The 10,344-nt window shown below is 33.7% G+C and overlaps 1 long non-coding RNA gene across 1 annotated transcript; it reads right to left on the reverse strand.

The window, feature by feature from the left end:
• Positions 1 to 1,433: 1,433 nt before the first annotated feature.
• LOC147409462 (uncharacterized) lies at positions 1,434 to 3,824 on the reverse strand. The gene is made up of 3 exons (XR_015173953.1): positions 3,394 to 3,824; positions 2,088 to 2,221; positions 1,434 to 1,960 (listed from the first exon to the last, which is right to left on the reverse strand). It is a non-coding gene; the product is annotated as an uncharacterized LOC147409462 (long non-coding RNA).
• Between the last annotated feature and the right edge of the window lie 6,520 nt (positions 3,825 to 10,344).

The raw sequence follows: 10,344 nt of genomic DNA on the forward strand, positions 1-10,344 counted from the left end.
AGTAGGGACAATATTGTAGATCAGTTCACAATTTCACTAAAAAGGCTAACACTTTTTTTTATTATTTAAAATTTGAATAAAAAATAAAAAACAATTATTTAGAAATAATACATGAACAAGCTAAACTATATAGAGAGCAATTAGGAAGATATTGTCACTAGGAAGAGAGAGAGAGAGAGAGAGAGAGAGAGAGAGAGAGAGAGAGGGACTTATTCTAATCGAGAGAGACGATATCAATCTTTAAAACCCTAATCATGAGAGGCAAGAATAAAGAGGCAAATAGCCAAAGCAAAAGAGAATATAAAAGGATGTTAGGTTTGAGAGATACAACCTAGGGTTTGAATAAGTCGTGATGAATGCACGCGGTTGGGTACGTGGTTGATGTGGCAAGGGCACATAACCATAGATCTTTTTCATTGGATACCCAGGAAAAAGATATGATGTTTTGTGCCCTTGCTACGCCTACCGCATACACAACCGTGTGCATTCATCATTATTCTTTGAATAAAACCACTAAAAATAATATAACATTTCGATTTAGGTTGGATTTGTGAAACACACTCATATCTAACTTGAATCCAAGTCAGGCTAAGAAAATTAAACTATGTTCGATCCGTTTTTTGATTCAGATCTACTCCAATGACCCAACAAACTCGCTAAAATCATTTTTCAAATCACTTGGATATCAGATAAAATCCAACCCATGTTAGGCTCTACTTAGATCACCCACTAATCCTTAGGCTCGTATAGTCCTCTCTGTTAGATCATTATTTTAATTTCCTATTTTATTTAGTTTTCTAATTCTATTTAATATTATTTTAGAGAGTTTCTACTTTAAGTTTATTAAGAGTGTAGTATAAATCTAATTAGGTTCTAGAGTTAAATTAGGAATGGCTATTGTAACCAAATTGGCAAGTTAACCCTTTATATCTAAGATTGAAATTTTCATTATTAAAAATAAGAAATAATAATAAATTTATCTCCCTCTTGTCAGAAACTCTTCTTCTTCCTCCTCTTTTTAATCTCCTATTCTCTTCTAGTTTATCTTCTTCTTGGTCTAAGAACACTAACATCTGGTATTAGAACATATTTCCTAATCTTCACTATGACAATTAAGGAATTAGAAGTTCACGTTCTAACTCTCACCCAATGAGTTGAAATTTCTTTTGAGACATTGACAAGACTTGAATTAATGAGTTGTCGATTATGTTGGAGCGAATGTGGCAACACTTGTAGCAATTGGCACTGATACCACCTAGGTCCCAATTGGAAATACAAAAACATCAAAATCAAGGCAGGGCTATAATTCAAGGCTGCAATATTCATATTGATTCTTCATTGTTTAATGGAGATGATCCAACGGGTTGGATATTTCGTATGGAGCAATATAAAAAAATCACCAATATCACGATCGAACGAACAGTTGGTGACAACAACATTACGCACGAGAGATGATAAAAACAGCATTTGAAGAATACAGTTGGTTGAAGCAATAACAAAATTATGTACAAGAGATGATACCGACATGCTTCTATACACATGTTTCTCAAGAATCAGGAAATCGACAAATATAAGAAGAAAATTAACTTCACCAAGCTAAAAATTTATCACAACAACACATAAAACAGAAATTTCAATCAAATCCACATTTCAAAGACACTCTAATTTCAATCAAAATGGATTTTGATGTATAAGACATTACGTACCACATTCAGCCCAATTATCTGTAAACTAGAATTTCAAACTGATGAATTGGACAATAAACTAGACATAATTGAATGGGGGGACATAACTTATTCAGCCCAATTATCTGTCAATCAAGATTCTTATCTACTGTCCACACCAAGCTTGCATCATGAGCTAATATACAGTTTGAAGTCACCTTCTTGAGTCCATGGTTGAATATCCGACTCCAACACGTTGAATTCAATCTTGTAGCTTCTCAGCTTGTTCAAGGCAACTACGGTCATGAATTTGAGTAAGATGAATTATAAAAACAACTGCAATGAAATAAATCATGAAATAGTGGGCACGAATTCAATCAATAAAATCCAATATATTGTGTTTAACAATATGGGATGGCATACCTGACCATGAGAACCTTTGCCCAAAAAAGTTGCTGTATCGAAGTTACTTGTAGCCTCTTCAAGCTCCTCAAAGGATGATGTTTGATAAGCCGAAAGCCCAAGTGCTCCTAGTCTCATGGTTTGAGACATGTACCCTTCAACCAAGCAAGAAAAGTCAATCTGTCAAACTTTGTACTCATAGAGAATTTGTTGAAGTCATATCAGGTGAAGGCTATGTACTCCACCAAATTGAATTTGTGACATAAATACCATGTGAAATCACATAAAAAAGGACAGGAGCATTGATTAAAGAAAAAAGAATCACGTTAAAAGGTAACTAATTCCAAAAATATATTGTCATGAGTATGTAAGCTGGGCTTGAATGTATATTGTGTTGAGAGAACAAAATTCAGTAATCTTTCTACAATTCATTAAACCAAAACCAATTGGCCAAAGCAATTTGTACTGGACTACTTCTCTGCGATCATGAATTTGGGTAAGATGAATTATAAAAGGGGGAATATTGTAGCTTCTCAGCTTGTTGAATGCCCATGAGGTGAAGGTCTCAGTTGCATTCTCACTTAACAAAGAACCCATTGTAACAATGGCTATTCATGCATTTTAGTAACAACAATGCATAAAACTTAACAAAGAACCCATTGCATTCTCACTTAACAAATTTTGAAAAGATCTTTTCAAATTATTTGGAACTCCATTACAAATTTAATTGATTTTATACAAGAAATTTCAAAGAGAGATATGCCTAAAACTTTCAAGACGTCTGCCATTCGAACGACCTTTTTAGATTAAAAAAATAAGAGTGGCATTCGGGTTGTCAAGTAAAGAGTGTCACCAACATGTACAGTTTTCATACATAAAACTCAAAACATGAAATAAATAAATAAAATAATACAAAGTTTTATTAATTCGATTTTCTTGAAGATTAGGGTATATAAAGCTTTACAAACTCATGTACAGTTTGGAGACAAACATTGAGAAAATTAATTCAAAAAGATTGTTTCAGGTCTCATGAAACAATGTAAAATGCACTTGGAACCATACAAAGTTTAACTAAGCAGTTAGCAACAACAATAGTAAATAGCACAAGAGAGAACTTTATAAATTCCTTTGCAAAATCACTTGATGAAAGATTACCACAGATCATAACTTTGCAAAATTATGACAAAAAATCACTATATTTTATCAGTGAAACAAAGCAGCAAAAAAAAGTGGCAAAATTTCGAAACAAAATTTGTCGATGATTCTTCATAATCGATACATAAAAAAAAAAACAAATGAAATAAAAAAAAATTAATTAAGGGTTTACCTTAGGGTTTCTTTGGAGAGAGAGAGAGAGAGAAAGAGATGAGGACGAAGCCGCGACCTTCGTCGACGCCGTGGCAAACAAAGAGGAAGGAAGAAGATCGTCGAAAAATAGAAGATCTGTTTGAATCGAAAAAAAAAACGAGTTGCGTCTTCGTTTTTGGGTGATTCGACGATCTGTTTGAATCGAAGAGATGGGTTGGAATAGTTGGCAGATTGAAGAGTGAAACGAAGAAGAAGACGCAGATCAGATCTATTTTTCGGCTGAAAGAGTAAGATCTGAGTCGAAGAGGAAGAGTGAAACGAAGAGGAAGAAACTCTCAGATCTATGTTTTACGGGGAGGCACTTGGAAATAACGAAAATTCGTTAGTGTAACGCTACTTATGATTTAAACCGTAGATCTGATCGAAATCGAACGGTTGAGTCGATTTGTCGCGATGTGAGTAGAAATGGTTGTCGTGCGAACGCGACCCTATATATATATATATATATATATATATATATGAACAGCATTCCTAAGACTCATATTGGGACTCACATTGCGACACACCGTTTGTCTTATATGGGCAAAAATATTTGGAATGGGCTGATTTTTTGTGAGGATGATCTCTATGGTGAGGAGATCATCCTTGCCAAAAATCAGCTCATTATGAAACTTCTAGACCGTCCAATTTTTGTTGAAAAATTATAGACCGTTCAATTTTTGTAAATCAATTTTGATGGGGTTAGAAGTTTTGGAATGGGATGATTTTTTGCCAGGATGATCCCCTCATCACAGAGATCATCCTCACAAAAAATCAGCTAATTCCAAACATTTTTGCCCATATAAGACAAAACGTTGTGTCGCAATGTGAGTCTCAATATGAGTCTTAGGAACGTGACCCATATATATATATATATATATATATATATATGTGGGTCAGGTTCAAAGGACAACCATTTCAACACAGATATAGACAACGTGTTTTGTCTTATATGGACAAAAATGTTTGGAATGGACTGATTTTTTGTGAGGATGATCTCTGTGATGAGGGGATCATCCTGGCAAAAAATCATCCCATTCCAAAACTTGTAACCCCATCAAAATTGATTTACAAAAATTGGACGGTCTATAATTTTTCAACAAAAATTATACGGTCTAGAAGTTTCATAATGAGCTGATTTTTGACAAGGATGATCTCCTCATCACAGAGATCATCCTCACAAAAAATCAGTCCATTCCAAACATTTTTGTCCATATAAAACAAAACACGTTGTCTATATGTGTGTTGAAATGGTTGTCCTTTGAACCTGACCCTATATATATATGGGTCAGGTTCAAAGGACAACCATTTCAACACACATATAGACAACGTGTTTTGTCTTATATGGACAAAAATGTTTGGAATGAACTGATTTTTTGTGAGGATGATCTCTGTGATGAGGGGATCATCCTGGCAAAAAATCATCCCATTCCAAAACTTGTAACCCCATCAAAATTGATTTACAAAAATTGGACGGTCTATAATTTTTCAACAAAAATTGGACGGTCTAGAAGTTTCATAATGAGCTGATTTTTGGCAAGGATGATCTCCTCACCATAGATATCATCCTCACCAAAAATCAGCCCATTCCAAACATTTTTGCCCATACAAGACAAAACACGTTGTCTATATGTGTGTTGAAATGGTTGTCGTTTGAACCTGACCCATAGATATATATCTATGGGTCAGGTTCAAACGACAACCATTTCAACACACATATAGACAACGTGTTTTGTCTTGTATGGGCAAAAATGTTTGGAATGGGCTGATTTTTGGTGAGGATGATATCTATGGTGAGGAGATCATCCTGGCAAAAAATCAGCTCATTATGAAACTTCTAGACCGTCCAATTTTTGTTGAAAAATTATAGACCGTCAAATTTTTGTAAATCAATTTTGATGGGGTTACAAGTTTTGGAATGGGATGATTTTTTTTCAGGATGATCCCCTCATCACAAAGATCATCCTCACAAAAAATCAGCCCATTCTAAACTTTTTTGCCCATATAAGACAAACACGTTTTCTATATGTGTGTCGCAGGAACCCGAACCTATATCTATCTATATATATATATATATATATATATATATATATATATAGGTCGGGTTCCTGCAACACACATTGCGACACACATATAGACAACGTGTTTGTCTTATATGGGCAAAAATGTTTGGAATGGGCTGATTTTTTGTGAGAATGATCTCTGTGATGAGGGGATCATCTTTGAAAAAAATCATCCCATTCCAAAATTTGTAACCCCATCAAAATTGATTTACAAAAATTGGACGGTCTAGAAGTTTCATAATGAGCTGATTTTTGGCAAGGATGATCTCCTCACCACAGAGATCATCTTCACAAAAAATCAGCCCATTCCAAACATTTTTGCCCATATAAGACAAAACACGTTGTCTATATGTGTGTAGAAATGGTTGTCCTTTGAACCTGACCCATAAATATATATATAGGATCAGGTTCAAACGACAACCATTTTAACACACATATAGACAACGTGTTTTGTCTTATATGGGCAAAAATGTTTGGAATGGACTGATTTTTTGTGAAGATGATCTCTGTGATGAGGAGATCATCCTTGCCAAAAATCAGCTCATTATGAAACTTCTAGACCGTCCAATTTTTGTAAATCAATTTTGATGGGGTTACAAGTTTTGGAATGGGATGATTTTTTGCCAGGATGATCCCCTCATTACAGAGATCATCCTCACAAAAAATCAGTCCATTCCAAACATTTTTGCCCATATAAGACAAAACACGTTGTATATATGTGTGTAAAAATGGTTGTCCTCTGAACCTGACCCATATATATATATATATATATATATATATATATATATATATATATATAGGGAAATGTTCAGCACCCTAAGTTTTACCACACACTTTAACAAACGTTTTTTGTCCTACATGGGTTAGAAGTTTTGGAATTAGCTGAGTTTTGGTGAGGATGATCTCTATGATTAGAAGATCATCCTCCCCAAAAATCAGCCCATTCCGAAATGTTTAGCCCCATGTTTACAAGTTGAAAAATCGTGGACCGTCCATATTTTGTAAATCATTTTTGATGGGGTTAGAAGTTTTGGAATGAGCTGATTTTTGGTGAGGATGATCTCCTCACCATAGAGATCATCCTCACCAAAAATCAGCCCATTCCAAAACTTCTAACCCATGTAAGACAAAACGCGTTTGTTAAAGTGTGTGGTAAAACTAAGGGTGGCGAACGGGACCCATATATATATATATATATATGGGATCCCTATATGGGAGGCGTTCGGATGCATTAGTTTTAACAGTCAATTTAACAAAAGTAACCCGACCGTTGGATATTATTAAATCGGACGGTCGAGATTTCTTATTACGTTTAAATTATAATTTATAGGTTTTTACAGCGCCATCCCTCATCTTTTCAATTATTAGTGTCACCTCCCTGCGTCAAAAACAGCAAAGAGAACTCTGTTCTCTCTCTTATAGGTTTTTACAGCGCCATCCCTCATCTTTTCAATTATTAGTGTCACCTCCCTGCGTCAAAAACAGCAAAGAGAACTCTGTTCTCTCTCGTCTGTTCTCACTAAACGCTCGATGGAGTTCTCTCTCTCGTTCTCGCTCTACCTTCGCTGAAACCCTCCTCTCTCTCTCTCTCTCTCTCTCTCTCTCTCTCTCTCTCTCTCTCTCTCTCTCTCTCTCGTTCTCGCTTCGCTGAAACCCTCGAAACCCTCCTCTCTCTCGCTGCAACTCCATCGACGAAAACCTCTCTCTCCCTCTCTCTCTCTCTCGCTTTGCTGAAACCCTCGAACCTCCTCACTCTCGCTCCGACGAAGCACGAAAACGAACGGCTTCTACTAAGTTACACTCTCTCGCTCTCGCTGTCTCACGAGCACGAACGATCTCTCGATAACTGTAAGTTTTTTTTTTTTTTTTTTTTTTTTTCTTTTGAAATCTCAAACACTGGTAAAATTATTTGTATAATTTGATTTCCGATTTTATGAAGACAAATAAATCCGGTCTTTATTTAGGTTTTTTTTTCGATTTTTTTTTTTCGCTGCAATTTCATCTCACGAACACGAACGATCTCTCGATAACTGTAAGTTTGTTTTTATTTATTTATTTTTTTTATTTTTAAATCTCAAACACTGGTAAAATTATTTATATAATTTGATTTCCGATTTTATGAAGACAGATAAATCCGGAATTATTTAGGTTTTTTTTTCGAAATTTTTTTTTTTTGGGTTATTTATCACGAATGGCTCCTACTAAGGTCTGATTTTGACCTTCACTTTGATGCTTCTATGATCCATGTCTTTTGTTAATGCATTTGATATACATTGATTTCTTTATCAATTTGGGGATCTATATTTTCTTGGTTCATTCTATTGATCAACATGTATTATGGTGTTTATTTTATGATTTTGATGATTGATGATGATTTATGATTTTGATGATTGATGATGATTTATGATTTTGATGCATCTATGATCCATGATATACATTGATTTCTTTATCAATTTGGGGATCTATATTTTCTTCGTTGATTCTATTGATTTACATGTATTATGGTGTTTATTTTACGATTTTGATATTTTTTTGCCCTTAATCAAGCAAAATTATGTTTTTTTCCTTTACAAAATTATGGTGTTTAATTGGTTTTTTTTTAAATATATATTTGATTTTGAAAAGTTGGATTACTTTTCCTATTTCAAGCTTTGTTAGAAATGACTGAAGCAAAGCCATTTCTTAGTATGAGGAAACCAGTGGGATGTTTTTTTACCCTTAATTGAGCAAAATTATGGTGCTTATTATTTTTTTTTAATATATATTTGATTTTGAAAAGTTAGATTACTTCTCCTATTTCAAGCTTTGTTAGAAATTATTCTAATTTCATTGAATTTACTTCCAAATTAAAAAAGAATTATTATGTTTCCAAATCATAAATGATTTCGTTGAATTTGCAAGAACATGGAATTCCTCCCAATTGATCACTTTATAAACCAATCCACCTTAATACAAGCACTAAGGCCCACTTAACTTAACTTAACTTTATAGGTTAAAAAAAATAAAGTAAATTCTAGTGATGGATCAAAAGCCACAAAATTTTGATATAGAATAATGGAGAGTGTACATCAAAGAGCTTGAAAAACTCTATGTAAAAGTAGAGTTTGAGATTTAGAGAAATTCTTTTTTCCTTTTTTCATAGGAAGTAGTATAGAAGAAAATGAAATGTATACCTGATGGTTTTTAGGTGGTGGAAATCCAGTTCCAGAGAATGAGATAGCCGGCTAAATCTCAAACTCTACTTTTACATAGAGTTTTTCAAGCTCTTTGATGTACACTCTCCATTATTCTATATCAAATTTTTGTGGCTTTTGATCCATCACTAGAATTTACTTTATTTTTTTTAACCTATAAAGTTAAGTTAAGTTAAGTGGGCCTTAGTGCTTGTATTAAGGTGGATTGGTTTATAAAGTGATCAATTGGGAGGAATTCCATGTTCTTGCAAATTCAACGAAATCATTTATGATTTGGAAACATAATAATTCTTTTTGAATTTGGAAGTAAATTCAATGAAATTAGAATAATTTCTAACAAAGCTTGAAATAGGAGAAGTAATCTAACTTTTCAAAATCAAATATATATTAAAAAAAAATAATAAGCACCATAATTTTGCTCGATTAAGGGTAAAAAAACATCCCACTGGTTTCCTCATACTAAGAAATGGCTTTGCTTCAGTCATTTCTAACAAAGCTTGAAATAGGAAAAGTAATCCAACTTTTCAAAATCAAATATATATTTAAAAAAAAACCAATTAAACACCATAATTTTGTAAAGGAAAAAAACATAATTTTGCTTGATTAAGGGCAAAAAAATATCAAAATCGTAAAATAAACACCATAATACATGTAAATCAATAGAATCAACGAAGAAAATATAGATCCCCAAATTGATAAAGAAATCAATGTATATCATGGATCATAGATGCATCAAAATCATAAATCATCATCAATCATCAAAATCATAAATCATCATCAATCATCAAAATCGTAAAATAAACACCATAATACATGTAGATCAATAGAATGAACCAAGAAAATATAGATCCCCAAATTGATAAAGAAATCAATGTATATCAAATGCATTAACAATAGACATGGATCATAGAAGCATCAAAGTGAAGGTCAAAATCAGACCTTAGTAGGAGCCGTTCGTGATAAATAACCAAAAAAAAAAAAATCGAAAAAAAAACCTAAATAATTCCGGATTTATCTGTCTTCATAAAATCGGAAATCAAATTATATAAATAATTTTACCAGTGTTTGAGATTTAAAAATAAAAAAAATAAATAAATAAAAACAAACTTACAGTTATCGAGAGATCGTTCGTGTTCGTGAGATGAAATTGCAGCGAAAAAAAAAATCGAAAAAAAAAACCTAAATAAAGACCGGATTTATTTGTCTTCATAAAATCGGAAATCAAATTATACAAATAATTTTACCAGTGTTTGAGATTTCAAAAGAAAAAAATAAAAAAAAATAAAAAAAACTTACAGTTATCGAGAGATCGTTCGTGCTCGTGAGACAGCGAGAGCGAGAGAGTGTAACTTAGTAGAAGCCGTTCGTTTTCGTGCTTCGTCGGAGCGAGAGTGAGGAGGTTCGAGGGTTTCAGCAAAGCGAGAGAGAGAGAGAGAGGGAGAGAGAGGTTTTCGTCGATGGAGTTGCAGCGAGAGAGAGGAGGGTTTCGAGGGTTTCAGCGAAGCGAGAACGAGAGAGAGAGAGAGAGAGAGAGAGAGAGAGAGAGAGAGAGAGGAGGGTTTCAGCGAAGGTAGAGCGAGAACGAGAGAGAGAACTCCATCGAGCGTTTAGTGAGAACAGACGAGAGAGAACAGAGTTCTCTTTGCTGTTTTTGACGCAGGGAGGTGACACTAA

This window comes from Akebia trifoliata, chromosome 2 (genome assembly GCF_017979445.1).
Source record: "Akebia trifoliata isolate Shusen 1 chromosome 2, ASM1797944v1, whole genome shotgun sequence".
In the NCBI taxonomy this organism is placed as follows: Eukaryota; Viridiplantae; Streptophyta; class Magnoliopsida; order Ranunculales; family Lardizabalaceae; genus Akebia; species Akebia trifoliata.